We start from the raw sequence: 24,595 nt of genomic DNA, 5'->3' as shown, positions 1-24,595 counted from the left end.
ATACTGATTGTCAGAAAGCTAATACATGTTCACAGTCAAAGAATGTCCATTATTACTGTGGGTGTATACAGTGTTCCATTACTAAAAAGTTATTTGACCATTTTTATTGGACCTGTTAAAAATCTTCCTTACGAACCTCCCCCCACCCCAGTTTTCATTGAAAACTACTCATTGCAAAATGTTGTCAATCTGAAATTCTCCAGTAAATGCTACTAGTTTCATATGCTAGTCTGGTTTTGTTTGTTTTTGTCAGCTCTGTCCGAAATCATTTACATTGGCTAGACAACTTGACAAATCACTCCAGGTGTATGTGTGTGTAAATATATGTGATTTTCCTACAAACTTTTAGCTTACCCATGGTGTACTCAATTCGTCCTGGGAACTGGGGGTTTTGCTCAGAAGCTAAAACATCAGTTGCATGTGAAAAGAACCTCTTTGCCTCCATTCATAGAGGACATGATGTCCCTGTCATTCGAATGCATTGCTAGTTCACAGTTGGAGAAACGTGGGCTTCACTTCTGAACTGCTCTGCCTGCTCAAGTCTCACTCAAGTGGATGGTGGCTTAGCATTTGGAGAGGTGTAAGATTTCATCTCATTAATGTCGTAAGTGTAAGTGAAATTTTCTAGTATGTCCTTTACATAAATTTATGAGCAATATTAAATCCAATTCTAGACTAACAAGAAGCAGTGGGTGTAAAACTGGATATATCGTTGCTAATGTGATTCTAAGGACTATGTCAGTGGAAAGGCACATACCACAAATTGTCTAGGGTGAGGGGAAGTTCTTCTGATAATACACTTATCAAATCAGTGTTATACAGCAAGCCTAATTATGGCCCTTTAGAAGAAGATTTCTGTTCAAATTTTCTTTTTTCAAAAATCAGATTCTGAAACCATGCTTGCCAATAGGTTAACCTGTAGGGATGGAAGCACAACACAACAGATGGGAACTATTTTAGCAAAGCAGGCTGCATCAAAAACAGCAAACCAAGTCAACCTTTTTTCCCCAGAATATTTTTGTACATAATTTCCCACATACACAGCTTTTAATGTTGACAGTGATCATAAAGAAAAACCATCTTGAGCCAAAGGAAATCTTGAGTAAGATGAGTTGTGTGGTTTATAGTAGACTAATATGGCTGCCTCTCTAGTGTGTTCTAATGTAATTACATACTTTTTTCCTATTTCCTCTCTCCCCCCCCCCTCTCTTTGGCTTCCTTTTGTCAACAGTGTCCTCCAGAAAAACTTTGGCATGGGTTCTCCCTACACAGAGATGGAAATAGCAAGTATTTTGTTTGCCATGCTGGTATTTCTTCTCTTTTCAATATTTGGAATGTTCAATGAGAGTATCAATCACTATAATGGTATGGAAAATAACCACTGTAACATAAGTATTGATACTAGTATGGTTTTGTTATAGTAATGAAATCTTTGTAAGAACAAAAATAACTTATGACTTGGATTGTCATGACCTTGAAACAGTTTGTGCATTGCAGACTCAAGTTAACTTCTTTTCCTTTAGTAACGTTATGAATGAGAAGTCAGAGCTGTTAAGATAGCTAATAAATAGGGGGCATTCATATGGTGGGAGAGGAATCCATATAAAAAAACAATCACGCTCTACCTCTTGAACATCGACTACTGTTGTTTTTCCTCTAAAACCATCAGGAACTAGCAGCTATCAGACATAGAGTATGCACGGAGCACCAGTGGCTAGAGTGACACAGAGTGACATCAAATAGAAATTGGACCTTTCTTTACCACAAAGTGGTTGCAACCCCCCTCCCTCCACCCTAATTAACCAGGTGTTATAGGTTTGGGCCAGGTTTGCTATACATTTTACCAATAAGATACTTGTTATAATATAGTATAGTCTAGCTGCCTAGAGCCCTTTGCAGATGAGGCGGCCTATAAAATCGAATAAATAAATAAAATTAATTAATTAAAATAATTAAAACATCTAAAGGTTATCTTAATAAGATTATGTCTTCATTGCAGATACGAGACAAAAGATAAGCCCATCTGCATCAGAGCCAGAAAAAGTATGAGCTGCATGTTCTTCTGATGATAAGCAACATTTCAGCTTGGTAACAAAGAACTTTCAAAATATGCCACATCATGTTGAAAATTCTTTGAAGATAACAGCATCAATTGGTAAGAATATTCCTAGAATACAAGCAAAAATCTGGCATGCCATAGGCAAATCAGATAGGTAGGATGACTATAAAGCCAATGTTACTGCATGTGAGAGAAACTTCTAAGCCTTTACAGTTCCTGAACATAGCACTACATGACCTTGCTTCTTTTTCTATGATCATTTCTATAATCATTTCCTATGATTTATTGTTTTCGCTATTATATCTCTAAATAGACTGAGTTGATGTAGCATCAGAATAAGGGGGAACAATTCTTTGCAATGAATCTGACTCACAAAATAGATTTGAAAATGCGTCATTTCATCATCTGTTATTCAACATTTTAAAACACACGCTATAAACTTTTAAAAAATCATTCATGAAACAAAAGTACATATCAGCAGCTGCAGGATATAATATCAACAATACATCTTCTCCAGTATCCTGTTTCACATAGTAGCTGACCAGACACCCCCCAGAATGCCTCCAACCAGAGCAACCAGTTGTTGCCCTCTCTATTGGTAGTCAGAGAGTTACTTCTTCTGAACATGGAGACACCATGTCTTTTGGTGATGCTTACTGACAGATCATCTTGGGTTGCATCAGCACAGTAAGGATCCTTCATTTGTCTGTCATCATCACCATGAATGCAGAGGGATTCACAGTGGCACCAAAATGGACTTTCCTTGCCACAGTTTTCCCTGAACATCTTCTTGCCCTGCTACTGGAGGACTATTTCTAGAAATTTCTAGATCACTATAGCATTGAATAAATTAAATAAAATTATAACAATCTATTGCTAAAGTCTACTAGGTCCTCTTCTTTGATCATTGCAACTGATCTTTATAACATTATCACACAATAGAATTACTATTTTTAAAGCCTTCTGATAGTGTGATAGGGAAAATGATGAGAAACAATGGTCTGTTCCACACAGCACAAAAAAAGACATCTGTGGGCTGTCTTAAAAAAGCAGTGACTGTCTCTTTTCACTCCAAAATAAAATGTCCAGGGGAAGCGGCTTCTGGAGTGTTTTCCAGACAGCAAAAAGATCACAGGGAAAAAGAGGCTGTTTTGCTGTCTGGTCAGTTTCACCCTGACCATGCACCCAACATTTTGTGTGCAGTTGAAGGGATTCTCCCTGCTGCTATTTGCTGAAGGCTACCCCAGGACGTTTGCTCTGCAGGCCCTGCTTCTGAGCACATTTTTAGCCCCAAAAGTATATAGTTGTATTTAGCTGGTCTTGCTGATTTTGGCAACATATAGTTTTCCTTTAAAGAATTTTTTCAATGAGCTATCTCCGTAGCTGTGCAGACACAAATATGAGATCTTAGCCTCTCAGAAGACCCATTTACCTCCCATTGAGAAGCATAGGGTTGACTTGGTCAACCCAGTGCTTCTCAATGGGATGTAGACAGGTCTTCCAAGTGGCTAAAATTCTCATATTTATTCTGTGTAGTTTCAGCGATAGTTTACTGAAAAAAGTTGTTAATTGTCTTATGTAGGTCAATGATTCCAGGACAGAGAAAGCTATCTAGGCTTTGTGGCTGTGGTCTGGTAGTTTTTACAACCAGACCAGAGCCACATAGCTCAGAAAATCCACAGCAGCCAATTGATTCTGGCCATGAAAGTCTTTGACAATACACAAAGTCTTGAAAGAAGATAATTAAAGTATGATACCCAGGGGTGGAGCAAGGGGGGACTGCACCCAGGGCACACATGTGCCCTGTGCCTCTGTGATGTTCCCATCTGACCCACCCTGGAACACCTCCCCCCAGTGCCCCAGAATGCCCACGAGGCGCCCTTGCCATGCCCCCACAAGGGCATGCGCCCAGTGAGTCACGCCCCCCTTGGTGCTACGCCACTGATGATATCACATGGATACTCCTCCCAAATCTCTGAGTTGGAAGCCAAGGCAGAGATAAACCTCCATTTGGATACTGCCTTGGTTGCCCTTTTCTGCATTTTTCCCAGGTCTATTAAGATAAAGAAACCAGAACTATATACTGTATTCCAAATCAGTTCGCTGGTACTTTAAAGACCAAGAAAATTTATTCCAGCATAAAATTCAGTAAGTCATAGCTTTCTTCCTCAGACAGAAATAACTTTGTCCGAAGGTCACCTTCCTTCTCATCCTATTGTTGTGGGGGAAGCTAAGTGACAATAGCATTGGGGAGTGTCAGTTTCAATTGACAGAAATCACACAGTCTTGGATGGCTTTGATTTGAACTAAGTCACCCATATGACTTCTATTTGTATCTTTAAAACACTGGGAGGATTCAATCACAGGTCTCATGATGTGTCATTCAGAAGCAATATTTTGAACATATTCTTTTTGAAAAAGAGGAATGTATCTAATTTTGCATATGCATACCTGTCTCACTTGGCAGAAAATAAATATAGAAGTAAAATACGAATTAGACCTGTGACAGATAGGGACCTATGCTATATCAGTTTGCCAATGTTTTTGTCACAATAAAAGCTGGCCTATTTTACTGACATGATGGTTTATGCACTGCACAACCTGCATTTAAATTCAGTTTGATTTGAACTTAAGGAATCGTAATTTCTGCTAGAAATCATTGCTAATGAACAGACGATTTGGACAACTTGAAAATCTGACACTTGTGATTTTAAAGGTCTGGGAAGTCTGGGTTAAAGACTTTTCCATTTTGATCACTCTCCAGAAACACGAACAGAAGTACTTTTTGTTCCAGTATTTTTCTTTACCTCCCAAAGTTTCTAACTGTTCATGACTTGATATGGAAGAACCATGGCAGGATGGAAGTCGATATTCTCAGAATTTGAGACAAAGAGTTATTAAACACTTGCTGGTTTGGTTCACATTCTGCTTGCTGGTGGCAAACAGGGAGCTGATTTTTTATAAGCAGGTTGATTGTTCAGGAGCATTTTCAGTTTGTTCGGAAAGTTACTTTCCCAGACTGAACAGTACAATCACCCGCATTTCAGACTTGCATATTTTCCACTGCCTGATAAAAGTCCTGGTCTCTCCCACCCGAAACCTGACATTCACTGCATACCACTCAGCAGCCAGGTATTGAAATAAAATGTGGGAAAACCAACCAGCCAGTGATTATAAACAGTGTTTTTTAAAGTCATCTTACTATTTTGTAGTAAGTCTGTGCTATCATCAAAGTGGTTTTGTGCATGAATGCTTTTGCACAGTGCACTGCGAATCATAGTCCCCCAGCTGCATTCCCTAGTCTCACCCAACCATGATTCTGGAGGAGAATCAAGTTCACTTATAATGCAGATGAAAATTAAGAAAGAAGGAAATTAAGCTCCACCTTCACAGCTACTGTCTGGATAATGTCAGCGCATTCAGACAGCTCCCTGACCCAGGTCAGATAGGACCACACAAGGAACAGGCAGAGACAGTCAAGCTCGTTCTGATGTCAAGCCTTATCTTATCTGTACATCTCTGCTCAGGGTCAGTTAGCCTCCATGTGTACAGTAAATGTCTCTTACTAACATACATTTTCTGACAGATACTGTCTGGAATGCATCCACTAAGTTCACTTGATATTACAATGGACCACAGATTGGACTTTTAGCAAAACTAGGGAACATTAACAAAACTAGGGAAAATTCTCTCCATGCCAGCATAGGAAGACTGAAACCAGAGATTCTTGCAACACATATTCACTTAACCCCTCCCCTCCCTTGCATGCCATCCCTCACTCACTCCTCTCCTTTACTTCAATTCTCTTGCATGCTACCCCTCCCTTCCCCCTTCCTCCACTAGGGTGGGTGGGCCATGTCCAGATCCTGGCCCCCTTCCTCCCCTCCCCCCTCCCCTCCCCTCCCTTGCATACCACCCCTCCCCCCTTAAGATCACTTAAACATGAGGATCCCTAGATTGGCATAGTTCTTATTTTTACTTATAAGGTAAGCAGGGGTGATGGTGAAACAGGCATTGTGTACAGCCTCTTTTCCTCAAACACTTTATTTCACCAATATATACCTGCAACTAAGTGGTGTTGTTTATACCAGCTATCTTCTACACAAATGCAATCTTATTTAGCTCTAACTACCATCAGAGACGTCTTACTACTCTAAAGGTGCTAGGTCAGATAGTGGTCTGTTCTTTAATCTTTCCTTTCTAACTGGAAGTATTGGTTCATAGAAGTGGTACAATCCTCAAAGGCTATGACTTTTCATGGTTCCAGACACACCTGACTGGAGAGGGGTTTTGGACAGGGGCTCCAATAGCCTGAACCAGTCCATTTTCTTGAATTGCAATTTCTTGATATGCTCATCCTCAGTTAAGCAGAAAGTAAATCAAACAGATTGTTAGCACTATGTTAAGTGGTTTTCATTGTTTAGCATCAAAATATTACTTATCTGCTTAGCACTGGGGTACTGCATATTATTTGCAATGTGTGGGAAAAATAAATGTCTGTCCAACATACATTCTAAATTTCGTATGAAGACTAGAGCTCAAGAAACGACTAAGTATTATTAATATTATTAAAATTCTGTACTGTTCTCTACCTGGTCAGTCAAAAGTAAAGGCACATGTGAGCAGCAGAGATCACTTTAGGAGTTAGAGAGTAGTGAGCTTAAACCAGAATGAAGAGTTGTTGGACCAGCAAAAAAAGAGGAGGAGGAGGAGGAGGAGGAGGAGGAGGAGGAGGAGGAGGAGGAGGAGGAGGAGGAGGAGGAGGAGAAGAAGAAGAAGAAGAAGAAGAAGAAGAAGAAGAAGAAGAAGAAGAAGAAGAAGAAGAAGAAGAAGAAGAAGAAGAAGAAGAAGAAGAGTTGGATTTATATCCCCCCTTTCATGTAAGGAGACTCAAAGGGGCTGACAATCTCCTTTCCCTTCCCCCCCCCACAACAAACACCCTGTGAGGTGGGTGGAGCTGAGAGAGCTCCAAAGAGCTGTGATTAGCCCAAGATCACCCAGCTGGCATGTGTGCACAAGCGAATCTAGTTTCCCAGATAAGCCTCCACAGCTCAAGTGGCAGAGCAGGGAACCAAACCCGGTTCCTCCAGATTAGAGTGAACCTGCTCTAAACCACTACACCAAGCTGGCTCAAAGGGTAGAGATCAATTGAAGGTTTTTTAGGGAGCTAATGACACCATCCCTTCCTGTAGCTACAACTGGGTCCTGGATCTTCCAAGAAACTATAGAGTGCTCTTCTGCTTCAGACTGGAGTGCAGATTGTCCCAAGCTACCAGCATGAGCACCTTCTTCTGGTTCAGGCATTGACTCTGGCTCTCAGCCTTCATGTTTCTAGGAGTACTGGAGGTAGACAAATCCATTTAGGGTGTTCTTGGTCTGCTTGTTCTACTAGCACTTGAACAGCAACCTGCTCAGATACAGAAGGTGGCGAGGGGATCTTCCTTTATGGGCTCTGGAGTTCAAGATACTTTAGGGATAGCAGGAACTACAAGAGGCTCCTCAGTATTTCTCCCAAGTTGAGGCCAGAACAGGACCAAACAAATCCCCTGTTTGTCCTGAAGATACACTCTGTAGTATATATATATATATATGTTCTTTGGTATTTTGGAACTTGAATAAAATGTGTCAGTACCTATTCTATTAATAATTTAGAACTGAATTCCCCCTTGTCGAAGCATCTCATCATTTCCATAATTTATGTAAATCTATCAAATTATATCTACATTACTATTACAGTGTTTCCCTTCTGTGATGGGGAAATGCATCATAATGTCTCCAGAGGCGTTGCTGCAATGTATCACTGTGTCAACGTCTTCAATTATTGATGAGTTTTAGCACCTTCATTCAGAAGTGTCGGGTGGAGGAGGTGAAGGAGGGTGTCCATCACTTCTCATGGCACTGAGACAAGAAATAAGCAGGGGAGTTTTTGCTACCTTAGAAAAACTGAACTGAAAAACAGGAACCAGGCAGTTTAAAAAAAATTAAGTGTATATTTAATTGTAAACTTGTAAAAGGAGTTATTACCTGCAGCCCTGCAAGGTTGCACTCGTCAAGGCTGTTTGATGGGGAGGCAGGGTGGGTGGGAATTGTTTGCTTCTGCGTTGCCAAGGAGGGCAGGAGTGCATGGGGAAAGCCTTGCACATGGATCTTGAAAGGTTACTTCAGAGTCAGCTAGTGGAGGGTAAGCTTGTAGATCGTGGAAGGGAGGAAGGCTGGGATTCTCAGCCATGGTTGTTGCAGGTTGCCAACTCCCGGCGGGCAAATCCCAGGACATTTGCAGGTAGATTCTCAGAAGCTGTGGCTTTTCGGACCAGGGTGGGGGCCATGCTCAGTGAGGAATATGGCTGTTGAGTCCACCCTCCATGGCAGACATTTTTTTAAGAGTTCAAAATGTTCTTTACATAAATAAAATATAATTTTCTCTGTAGCACTTTCATAAGCAACACACTATTCATAAGCAACACACTATAAGCAACACACTATAATTTCATAAGCAACACACTATAATTGTTTATACAAAGTGTAAAGGTAAAAAAAACAATATATACAGTGTTGTCTTCATTTTAAATGTTAAAAAGTATTTGCGGCTCCAAGTGTTTTCTTTTTTGTGGAAAACGGGTCCAAATGGCTCTTTGGGTGTTAAAGGTTGCCGGCCCCTGCTAAACTGAGGCTATCATGCTTTTGTCACATTCTAAGAGGAAAAGAGTCATTGGTAAAGACAATAATTCTAGGAAAAGTTGTAGGGAACTGGAAAAGGGAAAGACCCATCATAAGATTATTTGACTCAATCTTAAAAGCCATGGGCCTTGGTTTGAAAGACAAGATCAAGGCTGTTAATGATAGGATCAGTGGTGGGATCCAAAAAATTTAGTAACAGGTTCCCATGGTGGTGGGATTCAAACTGTGGCGTAGCGCCAATGGGGATGGGCGGGGCATGACATGGGCGTGGCCGGGCATTATGGGGCGAGGAGACATTCTGCTGTGTGGCAAAGGACCTTGGCAGCCGCTGCACCTGCAGGAGAATCGCTTGGGCGAGGAAACAAATGCACACACAGGCGCAAGGGCTGCTTTCGCACTTGCCAAGGTGCACCTCCTGCTAGACTGCTTCAAGTTCTGCACGCTACTGCTGAGAGGAGGGGAGTAACTAAGGCAAAAATCACGTGGCAAAATCACCAATTAGTAACTCCCTCTCAGCACACACAAATAATTAGTAACCTACTCTCGGGAACCTGTGAGAACCTGCTGGATCCCACCTCTGGATAGGATGTTTTGGAGGACATTGATTCATAGGGTCACCAGGAGTCAGGGGTGACTTGATAACATGTAATACATACACACACAATAACAATTATTACTTTAATATTTTCTCAAATTATTCTAGATAAACTTATTGAGGTAATATCATGATTTGATTGATTCAGAATGGATAACTAATGTTATTCAGTGTCCCTGTAATCTAATGTATGTTCAAATGACTACTAGGCCTGTCAAGGTAAGAATCAGTAAGAACAAGGGATCAAAAATAATCGTATTTTCCAAAAACTGGCGTCCTCTTTCCTGGAAAATCAACAATATTGAGATCAAGCAGGTACAATCCTTTAAATATTTAGGGATCACTTTTCAATACAATCTAAAATGGTCCCTTCATAGATCCTGCTTAATCTCATCAACCAGACGTACCATGTCTGGCATAATCCAATTTTACTACGGAAAAGGAAACCAATCAGTAAAGAAACTGCCGTATTAAAAGATTTTTCCAGAAGAAACAAAGTTGTTTGCCCTAAAATCCTCTCACGGACATCCCAATTTGGATAAGTGATTTCCAACATGATGTTGAACAAATCCAAGCATATTTTCTGAGAAGAAGGATTTTGGGAGTCCCGAATAGTGTGTCACCTATCCAACTTTATGTCACAGAGTTGGCCTCTCATATGTGGGAAACAGAAGCTTGGATTGCCACCATAAAAGTATTGGCTCAAAATACATTTTAAGATCACTTGCAGGTGATATAGAAGCTCACAACTTTTACAAGACAATTTTCAATTCTATTGGTTCAAAGTCATTGAGAACAAAATCAGAACCATAGGATTTGAGGATTTGGACAATGTCGGGACTGATAGTGAACATGCATATTTTCAATCAAGATCAGCGAAAGACTGAGGGATCTGGAACATCATTGTTTCCTATTATCCAACAAAGGCATTTCAATATGCTCTCCCCGCTCCCTCGGAATACAACCAAGTTACAGGGCAAAGAGCTAAATATCCTCTCATCTGTGTTATCCATCAACCAGCGATCGTGCATTCATGCTATGCGCCTCAATATTTTCCCATCCAGGCGAAACCTCGGGGAGATACCTCCAGATCCCTAAGCTTACATCAGAGACTATGCCCGTTGCTTGGATGTGGATCTATAGAAACCATAACCCATATTCTTCTGGAATGCTGTCTTCACAGTAACCTGCGCATGATTTTAATTCACCCTCTGCTGCTTTCCAAGACTTGAGCACTCCAAGTTCCAGGCCACTCGCTTTCTGCTAAGTGACTGTAATCCATCGATCACCTTGGCAGTGGCTAAATTCTTGGAAAGCATTTTAAATACCCATATTTAAATGTTTTAAAAGTTTTTTCTTTTAAATGTTTTAAAAGTTTTCTCTTTTCTCTTTTAAATGGAAATAATTTGTATGCCATTAAAGGTTAAAATGAAAAAAGAACAAGGGATGTAAAACTAAGGAAGCTGAATGCTCCACTAATCCAGCACAATCTAAGCTCTGGCTACATTGGAAAAAAGCTACAATTTGGCGTGGTGGAGAGGTTACAACTGGTTCTTCCACAATTGCAAGGATGTTTACATAAAAGAAAAATGCTTTGGATTCACCATCTACAAACCTCTTTCTCCTGCCATTTGTATATCTTCTGCTGCCCGAGAAACTCCTTCCATTGAATTCCTACCCCTTCCAACATCTCTTTAAATTCCAGTTACTACAAATTATAGACCATATGGCATCTCCTAAATGTTTCCAATATTTTCTCTCACATCAGCTTTTTTCTCATATGGGTTCGACCATCAGCTAAGCAGTATCTTTATGTTATTTTTTTCTGTTAATAAATTTTTCTTTTCACAACAACAAAAAAGACAAAACAAAAATACACATACTACTATACACCTCCACAGCCTTCACTGCTAGAATGGTGTTTTATTTTCAGTCCCTTTGCTAATAATCCCTGTCCTGGAATTCACCCTTTCTATCATTGCCACACAAGTCAACATATTCACTGAGTTATCCCTCTCTAGCTGCTTAGTTGGTCTCCTATAGTACCAAATCATGCATATGGCTCGCGTTCATAACTAGGATTTTCTTGACATATGAAGTAGCTGTGACCATCACTGATATCATTAAGATGAATAAATTCCTCCAATTAAGCTCAGTGGCAAATGTTTTACAATGTCATAAATCCAGGATCTCATCTATTTAAGAAATCAGATCAGCTGATTGATGTCAACTTGCCAGAATTTAAAAACTGACCCTTAAGAATATGCATTAATTTCTACAGGGTGATGTGCAAGCTATCTGCCAAGAAATATTTGAGTTCAGTGTTATGCTCTCAAAATAACAATGAATGGCATCCAGGATTGAAAAAATAAATGAACACTGCAAATAAGCTGTGCTCTGGATATAATGGAAAATGTTTTGAATCCTGTGGGTATAGTCCACTAACACAGTCTTTTACATCAGGGAAAGTCTTTTTAAAAATATTTTTCACATATAAAATTAATTAACAAAGAAAGTTAAATAAAAAATGGATCCTATCATAGTTACAATTATAAGGGCTACATTATATATAAAACACTGTATAAAAATCTTAACAGTTCTCGTAGTTAACTACTTTTAAGATAACTACCTTTAATATAGTTATTGATATTCCACAATAAATTGGTAAGAAAACCTTGAATTACTGTCATAATTTCCTAACATTTTCCTCACAAGATTGGCAGTTCAAATTTTTCCTTTAATCGATTTTATATTTTATATTTTAAATTTTCTATATTCTAATTTACATCCATGATTTCAACCATATATTTCCCTTTTCACGATTATTCTTAGTTTTGAAAATAATATGTGCAGTACTAATTATTTGTATATCCTGAGGATCCCAAACAACGCAGAGCATACTCACTAGCTAGTTTTAATGCTCTGCCTAACGCTATGACATTTGGCAGATATAATATCTCCTATGAGAATAGGTTATTGTAAAATGGTTACTGTTGAGACTGTCCAACATGTACTTTTAGAGCGCTCTATTTATAATTCTCCTCATTCTATGTATATCCATCCCTTGTTAGAGAGGTTAAATATTGATGTCATCATCTATTATGAACTTTCTAGTTAATTGTTCTTGTGACCTTATTTGTGAAAATGTTGCGAGCTTTCTGAAACATTACCTGGCCAAACGTAATTATTCTTTACAAAACAGCCATGGTTAATTCATTTATCTATGTGTTTTATATATAGGGGTTTGTATCCAGATACTCAATGCATATATTTTAAGTTTTTAAAACTGGTTTAGTTAATTGATAAACATTTTTTCTGTAATTTATAATGCCAATAAAGGCTTCTGTCTGTCTGTCAATAATTTGTGTAATATATTTTCCTTTTATCTTGACAGATAGCTAGTGTAGTGTAGTGGTTAAGAGCAGATGGACTCTAATCTGGACAACCAGGTTTGAATCCCTGCTCCTCCATGTGAGTGGTGGAGTCTTATCTAATGAACCAGATTTGTTTTCTCACTCCTATACATGAAGCCTGCTGGGTGACCTTGGACTAGTCCCAGTTCTCACACAACTCTCTCAGCCCACCTACCTTACAAGGTATCTGTTGTGTGGAGAAAATGGAAAAGGAGTTTGTAAGCCCCTTTGAGTCTCCTTACAGATGAGAAAGGCAGGACATAAATCCAAACTCTTCTACTTCTTCAATAAACCTCTTATTCAAGAAATTAGTTAACTTTGCCTTTGTTGCATACTTCATTAATTTGTTTTACCAATCCTCTTGGTTGGGCCATTCTTCTACCATCCATTTTGTTGCAAACCCTACTCTGACTGCTGTTATCAAATATCAAAACAGTTCTTCTGAGATTTTTGGAACATTTTTGGAAATATACCAAACAACATAGCATTGGTGGCAATGTGATTATTAAAATCTTCTGTATTTTGACATGAGTGTTTTGTCAAAATTTCAAGGGTAGACTTGTTGAATAGGTGGGCAATGCTACCATTAGTGGAATGGATCTACAGGATACAATTCGATAGCATCTTAGAATGCACTAGTTATAGATTGGAATTATTGAAGATTTTCAATCTGAATCTATTTTGTCTTCATTAAAACAGTTAGCCATTGATTGCAATTTAACATTTTGCTTTAGGCAAAGTAATGGTCAAAATACAGACTTATTTAGAAATGTTCATTACGAGCATCATATTTTATGTATTGGTGGAATAAAAGAAATGTGAAATCACGTTATCTAAATTGCACATAGTCATTTGCCTTGTAAATTTTGTGACACTGCGAATGAGTTACAACTTTAATTAGAACTGAATTAAGTACTGTACTTTTAATCAAGTTGAATATGCCAGCATGATAAAGGATACTTCACAGTCTGTCAAGTTCTTTATCTACCTGGCCTGAAACTCTCCTCTCATTACATAGCAGCCTGAGGAATCGAGAGGTTACCATTAGCTACCATGGAAGAATTTCATCAAGAACACCAGGTGGTCTTATGCAAATTAGTGGCTTCCATGTGTAAAAAAAAGTCTTCAATGTGAAAAAAATGAAAAAAATGGGAAGGGGTGAATTTACAAAATAATATGTCCATGATCTGCCGTTTACCCTTAAACTTGCAGATTGATTTTTAATTAAATAAAAAGAGAGGTAAGCCACATTTTGTTTAGCTCTTAGATAATATATCTAGCATTTAACAAATTTCTCAGTGGTGATCTTTATAGATCAATAGTAAACTATTCCTTGATTGTTCTGTTTAAAATTCACTCCTGATTATATAGCTACAAAAAGGATGCCTTTTTGTATTTTATACAATAATTATTGGTGGAATAAAAGAAATGTGAAATCATGTTATCCAAATTGCACATAGTTACTTGCCTTGTAAATTTTGTGACACTGTTACTGCCAGGAAAATAGCCAAAATATTTTCCTGAGTCGAGTTACCTGACTACACTGGCACCAGGTCAGGACACAGAGACCAGTGTGACTCAGAAGCCCCTAAGATGTGATTTTATTGATGTGCTTAAATATGTGATTTTATTGATGTGCTTAAATAAGTTTTGTACCCTGATACATAAAACAAACGTAGAACTTCCTATAAAAGATAGGTATCGTCTCCAATCTGTCTAATCTGCATGGTAGGATACCTATTGCTGTATCATTTTGCTTTTAACTTGCTAAACAGATCTATTTTTATTGCAATTTTATATTGGATTGTATTTTTCCATTGATGTGTAGGGGTATTTGTTGTTGTTTGCTCTGGCTGTTTCTTTTTAAAAAAAGGAATCTGAAGTGACTTGAGCCCCTTGGGGTCAACCGTCAGGTTATGTGATCTGTTTTCTTGCTGCTGAACTATACTTGAGACTGAAGAATGTGTCTGTGTAAATCTTGATCTATTTATGCCTATTAAAGGTTAATAAAGATAAAGATAAAGATACTTGCCTTGTAAATTTTGTGACACTGTTACTGCCAGGAAAATAGCCAAAATATTTTCCTGAGTCGAGTTACCTGACTACACTGGCACCAGGTCAGGACACAGAGACCAGTGTGACTCAGAAGCCCCTAAGATGTGATTTTATTGATGTGCTTAAATATGTGATTTTATTGATGTGCTTAAATAAGTTTTGTACCCTGATCTGTTCCGCAAAACCTGCATTATGCTTTCTTGTATTGAATCCTGTGTATCCTGTTTAAATTTAGCTTTGTTTGAGTTAAGTAAAGTATCATTTTGGGTAATCTGTATTAGAGAAACGTAGTATTTTTGAATGGTTAATATTAGAGGCACAAGGAAGTTGGCTCTGGAATTTTGCAAATCGAATCTGATGACAGCACCCCAGATGTTCCAGCCATTGGAGAACGTGTCGGGACCACCATTGGACAGTTTGAATTTTCTTCTGTTGCGGGAGCCTCAGGATATAACTCAAGGAAACAGCACGTCTGATAACAAAGATAACTGGGTGTGGTAACAGGCCCACCCAGTTCTATGAATGGGCCTTCTCCGCTCTCCATTTCAGCATCATCGTAAAGTCTCGCGGGAAGACACTTGACAGTGAGATTTCATGGTCCCATTCACAAAAGTTGTAATTGTATCTTTCTTTGGTTTTGATGTTTCTTTATTGGTGTAAGGTAAGGGACCTGCCCCCTTACCCCCCCTTTGCTCCCTTTGATGTGTGTGTATAAAAGTCCTTGCGCTTGGCTATGAAAGCGCGATTCCCCTGCCCGAGCTGTAGCAACCACTTTCGAATAAAAATACTTTGCTTTGAAGAATGCCGGCTTCCTGTGCCTCACTATGTTGCCTGAGCTGAAATCACTTAATGTTACCCGAGCAGCCGCGGTAACAAATCTGTGAATGAGTTACAGCTTTTCACTTAGAAATTTTTTGCTTACCATGAATTTCAGTTTTCTATGAGACAAAACACTGTCTCGATGCTAAGCAGGAGTAAAACAGATGTTCTGCTGATGGTTCGACAAGGCTAAAACTGTGTGCTAGGAGAGAAGCCCCTGCCCCCAGAGTCTCTGAAAGATTGAACCCTAACTGTGGACAGTCTAAAACAGCCCCATCCTAGGACCACAGGAGAATTTCTTTCTTGTAGTCAAACAGACCACCTTTACATGCTTTCAGTGCAACAGAGAACAACACTTGACTTGTATCCCCGTCTTCCTATGGCCTACTGAGCACACTGAAATTCTACTTCTACTTTCAAGGAACCTTAGCAACAGCATGAGGAGGGCCTAAAGTAGGGGCAAATAATACACTACCCTTCCCCATTGGCATAATGATGTCCTTGGATCTAACCAGTACAAATGAGAGGTGGGATCTTACCTAGAATAGCATCTTCTCCTGAAATCTGAATTCTTATTGTTGTATTCATCTTCTCCAACAAAATCATTCAGAGGTGAAGGATATTTTTGTACTTTATTTGCAAATAAAGGGGAACCTCGCCCAGCAACAAGTTGGCAGCAATCCCTTTCATTTTATACCCTAAGCCTGATTGCATAATCTCCATTCTTGTCCCTCATTGTCTATAGGTAGAGAGGTATAGACTATCCGGCCGCAATCTAAGTAAACATTCCAATCCACTCAAGTGGATTAGTCAATATTCCTGTCTCTATTACATAGCCACTTTTATGGGCAGAGTTGAAAGCTTCCAGTTTCCAACAACAGCATTCAAAATCCTTCCTTTTTGTGTATTGAAACTCCTCTGTCTAGCCAGGACCAAAGTCAATCTTAGAAAACACCAATTTAATTATTATAATCCCCCCTCTTTTAATTTATCCTGTGTTTTCAATCTTTTCTATTTATTACTTGTTACCCCGTCAACTGTATTCTTTCTGATTTCTCGCCTGCTGATTGAGGTAACATTTTCCTATTATTTTCAAACAAAATAGGGAACAATGTATGCACGTTCAACAAACGATCCCTACAGCTAATATTAATATTATTCCTATAAATATTTGCCCAAACCACCCAATATCTGGTAGCCAATTAGCTAACCATGACCACCAGTTATATGGAATATATGTCTTCCTTACTTCTTCTGCCACTTTACATAATTTACTAATATCTTCTTCAATATGTTCCGACTGATTAATATAATGACAACATGTAGTATTCAACCAAAAACATAAACCCCCTTCCCTACTAAGCAAATAATCTAGAGCCAATTTATATTGGACCCTGCCTCAATTTCAGTTTGTAAAGCCCCTAATCCTGAGATGTAGTATTAGCCAATATTTCCATTTGATATGACATTTTTCTTAACTCTAATATTCCATCCTGTTCCTAAATAAAGAAACAGGATTTCCCCAAACCTTTCATCTGTCAAATATGTATTTTCTAAATCATATCCAAAATCTTCATCATATGTTCACTTAACCTAAGAGCTTGTAACAAGGCATGTAGCTCACACGTTTGTGCCCAATATTTCAACTCCAACATTTTCCCATCTTTTAATTGTGCCCTCAACAACTGCATACCTATTGAACCCTCTCCCTCCTATTACCGTTGAAGAGCCATCAATATATACATTCAGTGCATCCATAAAGGGGCATCCTCAAGATCCTCTCTTCCCTTAACTTGTAGATCTATTACTTCTATACAACATGTATTTCATCTCTATCTCCCTCTTTTCCTTATTTAAAAGTCTGCAGAGTTTAAAGCTGGGGTGGAAGTTAAAACTAAATCATCCCTTTCTAACAGTATGGCCTCATATTGTACTAACCAAGAATTATTCATCTATTCAGCAGCCCTATTAACTAACACATTTTGAACCTGATGAGCAGAATATACTATCAGCGCTCACCCTAGTGTCAATTTACAATACTCCTGCACCAAAAGAGCAATGGCTGTGCAAGCCTGCAAATAATGAGGCCAACCTCTAACCACCATATCCATTAATTTAGACAAAAACATATTCTAATGTGGAAGCATACCATTTTGTCAACCACTGAACCTCAACTGACCAAACTAACATCTTTAAGCAAAACAAAGTATAGTAATAATTTCTGCTCACTTCTTGGCTAGCAACTAGGGTAGACCAAATGGGCACACCACTCCATTGAAACATGGATTCTGCTCACTAGGACTCTTTTTAAAAGCAAGATTTTTTTAAAGTGTAGCACGGTAAGTCCACTACAGACAGAAAGTTTGATTTTAGAATTTCTATTTTTATATAAAAACAGTGGTACCTGATGCTCCCACCACCAGTGACAATGCTTCAAATCCCACCAATCTAACCTAACAGAGCTAATTAGCTTACCCCGGTCTCTAGGTGGATTTTTCCAGACCATTATCACAATTACCATTGCTTAAGAAATTTTAATATCATTATTCTGTCACTAGAACGGAGAGTTCATCAAAGTGATTAAAGGTGAGGAGAAATGGAGACTGAAAGCAGATCCTGTTAATGTAAGGAAAGTGCTAATTATTTAGTAGGTAGATTTTTTAAACTGAAAACCATGTTTTATACCATCTTAGATATTTCCAGCAGGAGCAGAGCAATAAACTGGGTCAGTACATGTGTTTAACTCTAACTTTGCTTTCAAATTTTCAAAATACATAACGTCTAATCCAATCCTAATCTTTTCAGATTTTCTCCTGCTTTGTTCTTTTGTTTGTTCTCGTTCCCTCTTTCAAGATGCATCTTAGATTCTATGACCGTCTTTCAGTTTTAGCACTTGTGACTGCCCATGCAAATGTCACAAAATGCCTAAGGGAAAGATATATTTATTTATTTACTTCCTTTATACCCAGAAGCTTATCTAGGAAAAATGTATCCCAGTGCAAAATCTGAGTTTTTTGTCCCATCCCTCCCACGACCAAACACATTTTTTTTGCACCAGGTCTTGAAGTCAGTGTATGGACCCGGGATGAAGGAGGGCTGTCCAGGGAAGGAAATTTGGGACCTGGTTGCCCAGGACATTTAGAGGGAGTGGACATTCCTCCCTCCCCCTTGAATACATTTGATGTTTCGTTCCTTGCCTTGGAAAACTAGCCCATCTAGGGTCTTTTCCTTTTTCCCTCCCCCCAATACAGGAGCCACCAGACCCTGCAGCTCTTATGGAGGTGAAGCTCTTCCTTATCCCCAGGGCAGGAAAAGCTTCACCTGCAGAACATTGGCCTGCAAAGACAGCAGTTGCAAATAAGCACCGGAGCAGAGCTGGTCAGAAAAAATGCAGACTGGGAAGGCCGGAGAGAGGTGACTGGAAGGGTACATTGCAAAGCCAGTCCTTGAAAGGCACCTGGATTAATCACTGATCTTGGGCAGGCAGGTGAAGCCAAGACAGTGAGGAGGGTGGGAAAGAAAGTCCAAAAGGGCCCCTGGCAAAGAGCAGCACCCATTCCCCACAGGGGCATTTTACAGGGGAGAGGCCAGCAAAGACAGAGAAGGGGAGCGCTTAACCCCCAAGTCCAGCTCCATCGGGATCCTTTTCACTTCCAGCAGGCTGGATCCAGGAGGAGGGTGTCCCCTGGAAGGGCAGGAATCTGGTCCCGGGGCAGACCGGGGAGGGTGGGTGTAGGTGGGTGGCCAAATTCCAGCCCAGTCCGATGAAAGGAGCAGCATGAGAGAGTTTGGCACAGAAACTTATGGTTCAGCTTAGATGTTGATTTCAGTGATATTTTACAGATTGTATTGTTCCTCTGCTCAGATATACTGGTTTATGGCTATACAAATATGGGGTCCTAACTCAGACTAGGTACATTCACTCAGTACCCTCCCACAGTCCTCCTAGTTAGGTAAAATCCTCAAAAATAAAACATAAACTCTCTACTGAGGTGAACCAAAACAAAACCCAATACTCAGATCCACTGGTACACTGGAACATTTCACTCTCTAGAAGATATTTCTAATATAGTTTATAAAGGCTCTTCGGCTAGCCTATTATTAAACTCTTCCCACCAGTACACTTTGTCTGTATATTTTACTGCATTCATCCCGCATACAGGCTGATAACAATAATTCCTGTTACACACTTTGACAAAGCTATCCCCACAGAGATGTTTAGTTTTCACTCAGTTAAGATAGGCAGGTCTTAACAGCATGAAGGATTCAGACCAAAAGCCTCAGAGAATGTCCTCACAAGGGAGATAACCACCTTCCCTTTTTGCACAATCAGAGTGCAGGAGATCACAGCCAGTCAGGGGGCTTCTCCAGTTCCTAGGTCTCTACTATTCACTCTGAACATAAACAACAATAACTGTAGACAGAACTGCCCTTTAAAAATCATATTTCTACTGTAGTCCATCACAGCAGCTTACATCATTCTCCACTCCTACAGTTTATCTTCACAACAGCCCTCTGAGGTAGGTATATATAGGGTGGGATGAATCCCACCAACCTTTTTGCTCAGACTTACACAATTCCCCTCCTTATTACAGGCACCGCAGGGCTTTTGTCCATGCAAGTGCCATAATTTTCCACACAGTCTTTTTGGTGGTCAAACAGGACTTGGCCTTCCTGTTTTCAACAACGGAAAAACTGGTTTTCCATGTAATAAGGAGAGAAGCAGAAGGCTTATGGACATGTGGACAGTTTACCATGTAACAGCTGACATTACTTGAAGAAATTTAAAGTAACCTTTGTAGTAGGTATAAAGCATGCATAATGCACTATGCCCTTTGCCAAAGACAGTATGTGTCCTTCCTGAATTTGTAACTGGCTTTGTTAAAGATAGTGGGATTTCCGTATTGTGCCCAAGACCATGCAGCTAAATATTGCAAAAATAAATAAAGAATCTCAGTATCCCTCTTGAGTGCAATGCAGCATTTCCAGATCTAGTACGTGCCTGACTACAGATGCCATGTGTCCAAGTTACAGTTGCTGTAGCAACTGACAGGAAATTCTGTAACATGTGTGAATATGAGATCTCCACATTGATCTTGCATTCGCAAGTAAAGGCTGGAAGGGTGTTGCTGCTGTCTGCATTCAGTAACTGAAGGATTTTGGTGTTTGTTTTTAAGGAAAACAGAAAAAATAACACAGAAGGAAATCATTCCCCCTCAGATACTTCAAAAACAGCATAAAACAAATGATTCTGTTTTATCATTTTTGAGTGAAAGTTTTAAGAATGTTAATGGTTATGGACAGCTAAAAACAAAATCAATAATAGAAGGACACATTACATAAGCTTTGAATGGGGCACATCAGACAGTTAATTGACTACATAAAATCAGCCAGCTGGACAGTCTGATTTAGAAACCTATAAATAGCCCCTTCCTGTCAGAGATTTATTCCTACTTTAAGACCTTTCACAAAGAAAAAAAACACTGATCCCAAAGAAGTGTGATTGAATATGGATATGATACATGCTGCTTGGCTCTGATTTAATATGTAATACACCTATGTTCTTCTTTCTTTGATGTATTACCTGCAATCCTGATTATCTTCCAGTTTTATTTGTGTCTCATGTACTGTAGTGGAGGACCATTTTTTATACAAGTAAATGTCATCATGATGGATCACAATCTGAGGTCTCCGTTTGGTGCTAAATTGAGAATGTTTTATGTTCAAACAGGATTCCTTCCAGGGTTGAATGTCACTAATAAATATTGTAGAATTATTTGCAAATTCTTGGAACAGTAATTTAAAGGTATTGTGGGTTTGTGCCTCTTACTAGTAAGGCACTATATGGAAAAAATGCTACAAAGGTATTATTCTCTATGACTCTATATGAATGAGAAGTGGTAGGTGCAGGCAAATTATTTTACTAACCTCTATAAAGGGACGCACATGACTGGGCAGTAGTATATGTGAACAAAATCTAGGGAATCCAGACATTCATAAAATGTAAGAAATGTTATTTTAAGTTACATTAATCAATACCGAGTATTCAATATTCAGGAGCCAATCATGCACAAGGTGTTTGCTGCGTGATGGAGGCGAATGTCTGCCATGGCAAGATTTCTTAAATGGATGTATTTCCTTTAGCCCTACTTTCACTTTCCACTCACTCTATGGCAAGCAAATCTACTTATAGCATGATTTTAATTTTGCTTCACTGCCAGAGTGGGACCTGTTTGCCAGTGGGCACAGCTTTGCCCCAGATCTCTTCCCTTTCCCCACAGCCAGCTGGCCTAGTCTTACTCCCCCCTCACTCCCTCACACTGCTTTGCATGCTTTTCCCTCACCCTCCTCTCTGCTGACTACTTCCCACTTCTTATCCTCTCATATAATTTCTATTGCCGGTGGCCTCCCTGCTTCTGCATATCTTCAGATTAAAAAAATAACCATATTGATAAATTGATAAATCAATGCTAACAGAAAAAACTGTAAATATAATAAGACTAGTCAATCAGTCCAAACACCCAATTTCCCCTTGCATTTGATCAACAAACTGGGACATCTGCATTTGATCAACATCTGGGACAAGCAATCAGTGATTCCAGACCACACCGGGAACAGCCTGTCTGTCTTGACACTTGGGTTTACAGCACAGTGGGAGACAGATGATCTTGAACCTGGGGAGCTTAGCAAATGGCAGTTCACATTGTCCTTTTGCAGTTTTGCAGTCTGCATGCTGCCATTACTTCCCCCTCAATTCCTGCCAAAAAAGACAATCAGTATTTGGGCAATCAGTATTTGAACAGGCACTGTATTCAACACTTTTCTTTAATGGGTTGCCTTTTTAATGTAAATACATCAATCTATCAATAGATTGATAGCTTAATATATCTATCTATATCTATCTATTGAGATTAAAGATAAAAATCAAAGATTATATTAAAACTTAAAGTATGCATGCATGATAGAGAAGCCATGAAACATTGCCCGCCCTCTCCCCTGGACACAAGCAAAAAGCCAGATGGTGGGTAATGCCTGCCCCACTGCTGACAGAGCAGTGGAAAATAGTGCAGGAACCTCGCTGTGTATAATTGGCCTGTAGTAAGTAAGTTTTCTTCTGTGCTAGTCAAATGACTTCCTCTAGAGGACTGGTTGGAGGTTCCAACCAGGCACTTTAAATAAGATACAGACAAATTGGACTGGATCCAAGGGAAGACAGCAAAGATAGTCAGGGATCTGGAAAACAAACATTGAAGGAACATGGCATGTTTAGCCTGAGTAAGAGAGAACTGAAGTGGGGCATGGATGTCCTTTTCAAATATTTGAAGGACTTTCTTAAAGAAAAAGGCAAAAAACTTGTTTCCTTCTGCTCTTCAGTTTTAGTGCTCTTCAGTTATAGAGAGGACATTTTGATGGAACAGTGGAAGAAACTTCTGACCATGAAAGCAGTTTCCTAAGGAACCAATATGATGGTAGTAGTAGTAAGTTTTTCCTTGCCAGAAGCCTTAAAACTTTGAGTTATACATTGAGTTTGTTCTAGTTTTAGATTACTTACATTAAGCAGAAATTTGGACAAGATGGCCTATAAGGGTCTTTCCAATGCCATGGTTTTTTTTTATTTTAAATGCTAGAGCAGCAGGAGAAAGAAGTAGAACAGCAGGCAGACATGGTTTCATAATGAGTCACATGTATTAAAATGTATCTGCAACATCAGGGCACCTCATCATTTATGGTGTCACATTGGTATTAGAGTTAGAGCAAAGAGGGAGGTAGAGGCAGACAGATGACCCCTAAGTTTACTTCCTATGCTCCACTTTCAGCACTGCCAAGGACTGCTCTCCCAGGATGGCTGGCTCTCCCTTTAGTATTAATAAGGATATGATCTGTTTGTAAGTACAGGTCTTGGACAAATGAAACTAGATAAAAATCCCAGGTCAATCATGCAGATACAGGGCAAGGTCTGAACAGAAAGGTGCCTCTCCCAGTTCCACCATTAAAAGAGTGGATAAAATGACCTAACCAAAAAAGCTTCAGTGAGATAAATACTGTAAAGCACCTTCTGCACCAAGAACCAGAGGTGGGATCCAGCAGGTTCTCACAGGTTCCCGAGAGTAGGTTACTAATTATTTGTGTGTGCCGAGAGGGGGTTGCTAATTGATGATTTTGCCACATGGTTTTTGCCTTAGTTACACCCCGCCTCTCAGCAGTAGCGCGCAGAACTTGAAGCAGTCTAGCAGGAGGTGCACCGGCGTGCGTGGCAGCCTGCGCCTGCGTGCATTTGTTTCCTGCCCAAGGACCGGCGCAGCGGCTGCATCCTTGCCACAGCCCCGCCCAGTAATGCCCGGCCCAGCCCCATTGGCACTACGTCACAGTTTGAATCCCACCTCCATGGGAACCTGTTACTAAAATTTTTGGATCCCACCACTGCTAAGAACCATAACAAAATCCTTGTGGTAGTTAAAGGCTAACACAACTACTTACTGCAGTGTTTGTCAGCAATTGCTTCTGTGGTGCAGGAGAGATATGAACAAAGATATTCAAATACAATTTGAATTAAAGCAGCAGCATTGCCCAGCAAACCAACAACCAATGACATCTACATACTCAGCTAACATGCTGCTGATCAGCTGCAAACATAAAGCTGACTATTCAGTAAACTGTTGGAATGTATCTGAATAAATTTAATGTGTCCACTTTATGTGATTATGCCATTTTTTTCACATGATTACAGTACTTTATTTTGCAGCTACCATTTCCACCACTACTATCCCATTTGCTGCCGCCTCCAGTATGGTGTTGGTTTAAAAAAAAAATAGTACTGAACTTAATTTTTTTAAGTGGTGACTACAGCAAGCCATTCAGAGGTTAACAATCAGTACTGCAGCACAATCTACAATCACCAGGCCCTGTAGAATAAAATACACAAATTTGCTTGACACAAAATTTGACAACAACCATTGAGACAATTCATGCACTCAT

The sequence above is a fragment of the Sphaerodactylus townsendi genome, linkage group LG10 (assembly GCF_021028975.2).
Source record: "Sphaerodactylus townsendi isolate TG3544 linkage group LG10, MPM_Stown_v2.3, whole genome shotgun sequence".
Classification (NCBI taxonomy): domain Eukaryota; kingdom Metazoa; phylum Chordata; class Lepidosauria; order Squamata; family Sphaerodactylidae; genus Sphaerodactylus; species Sphaerodactylus townsendi.
This window is presented reverse-complemented; position numbering follows the sequence as displayed.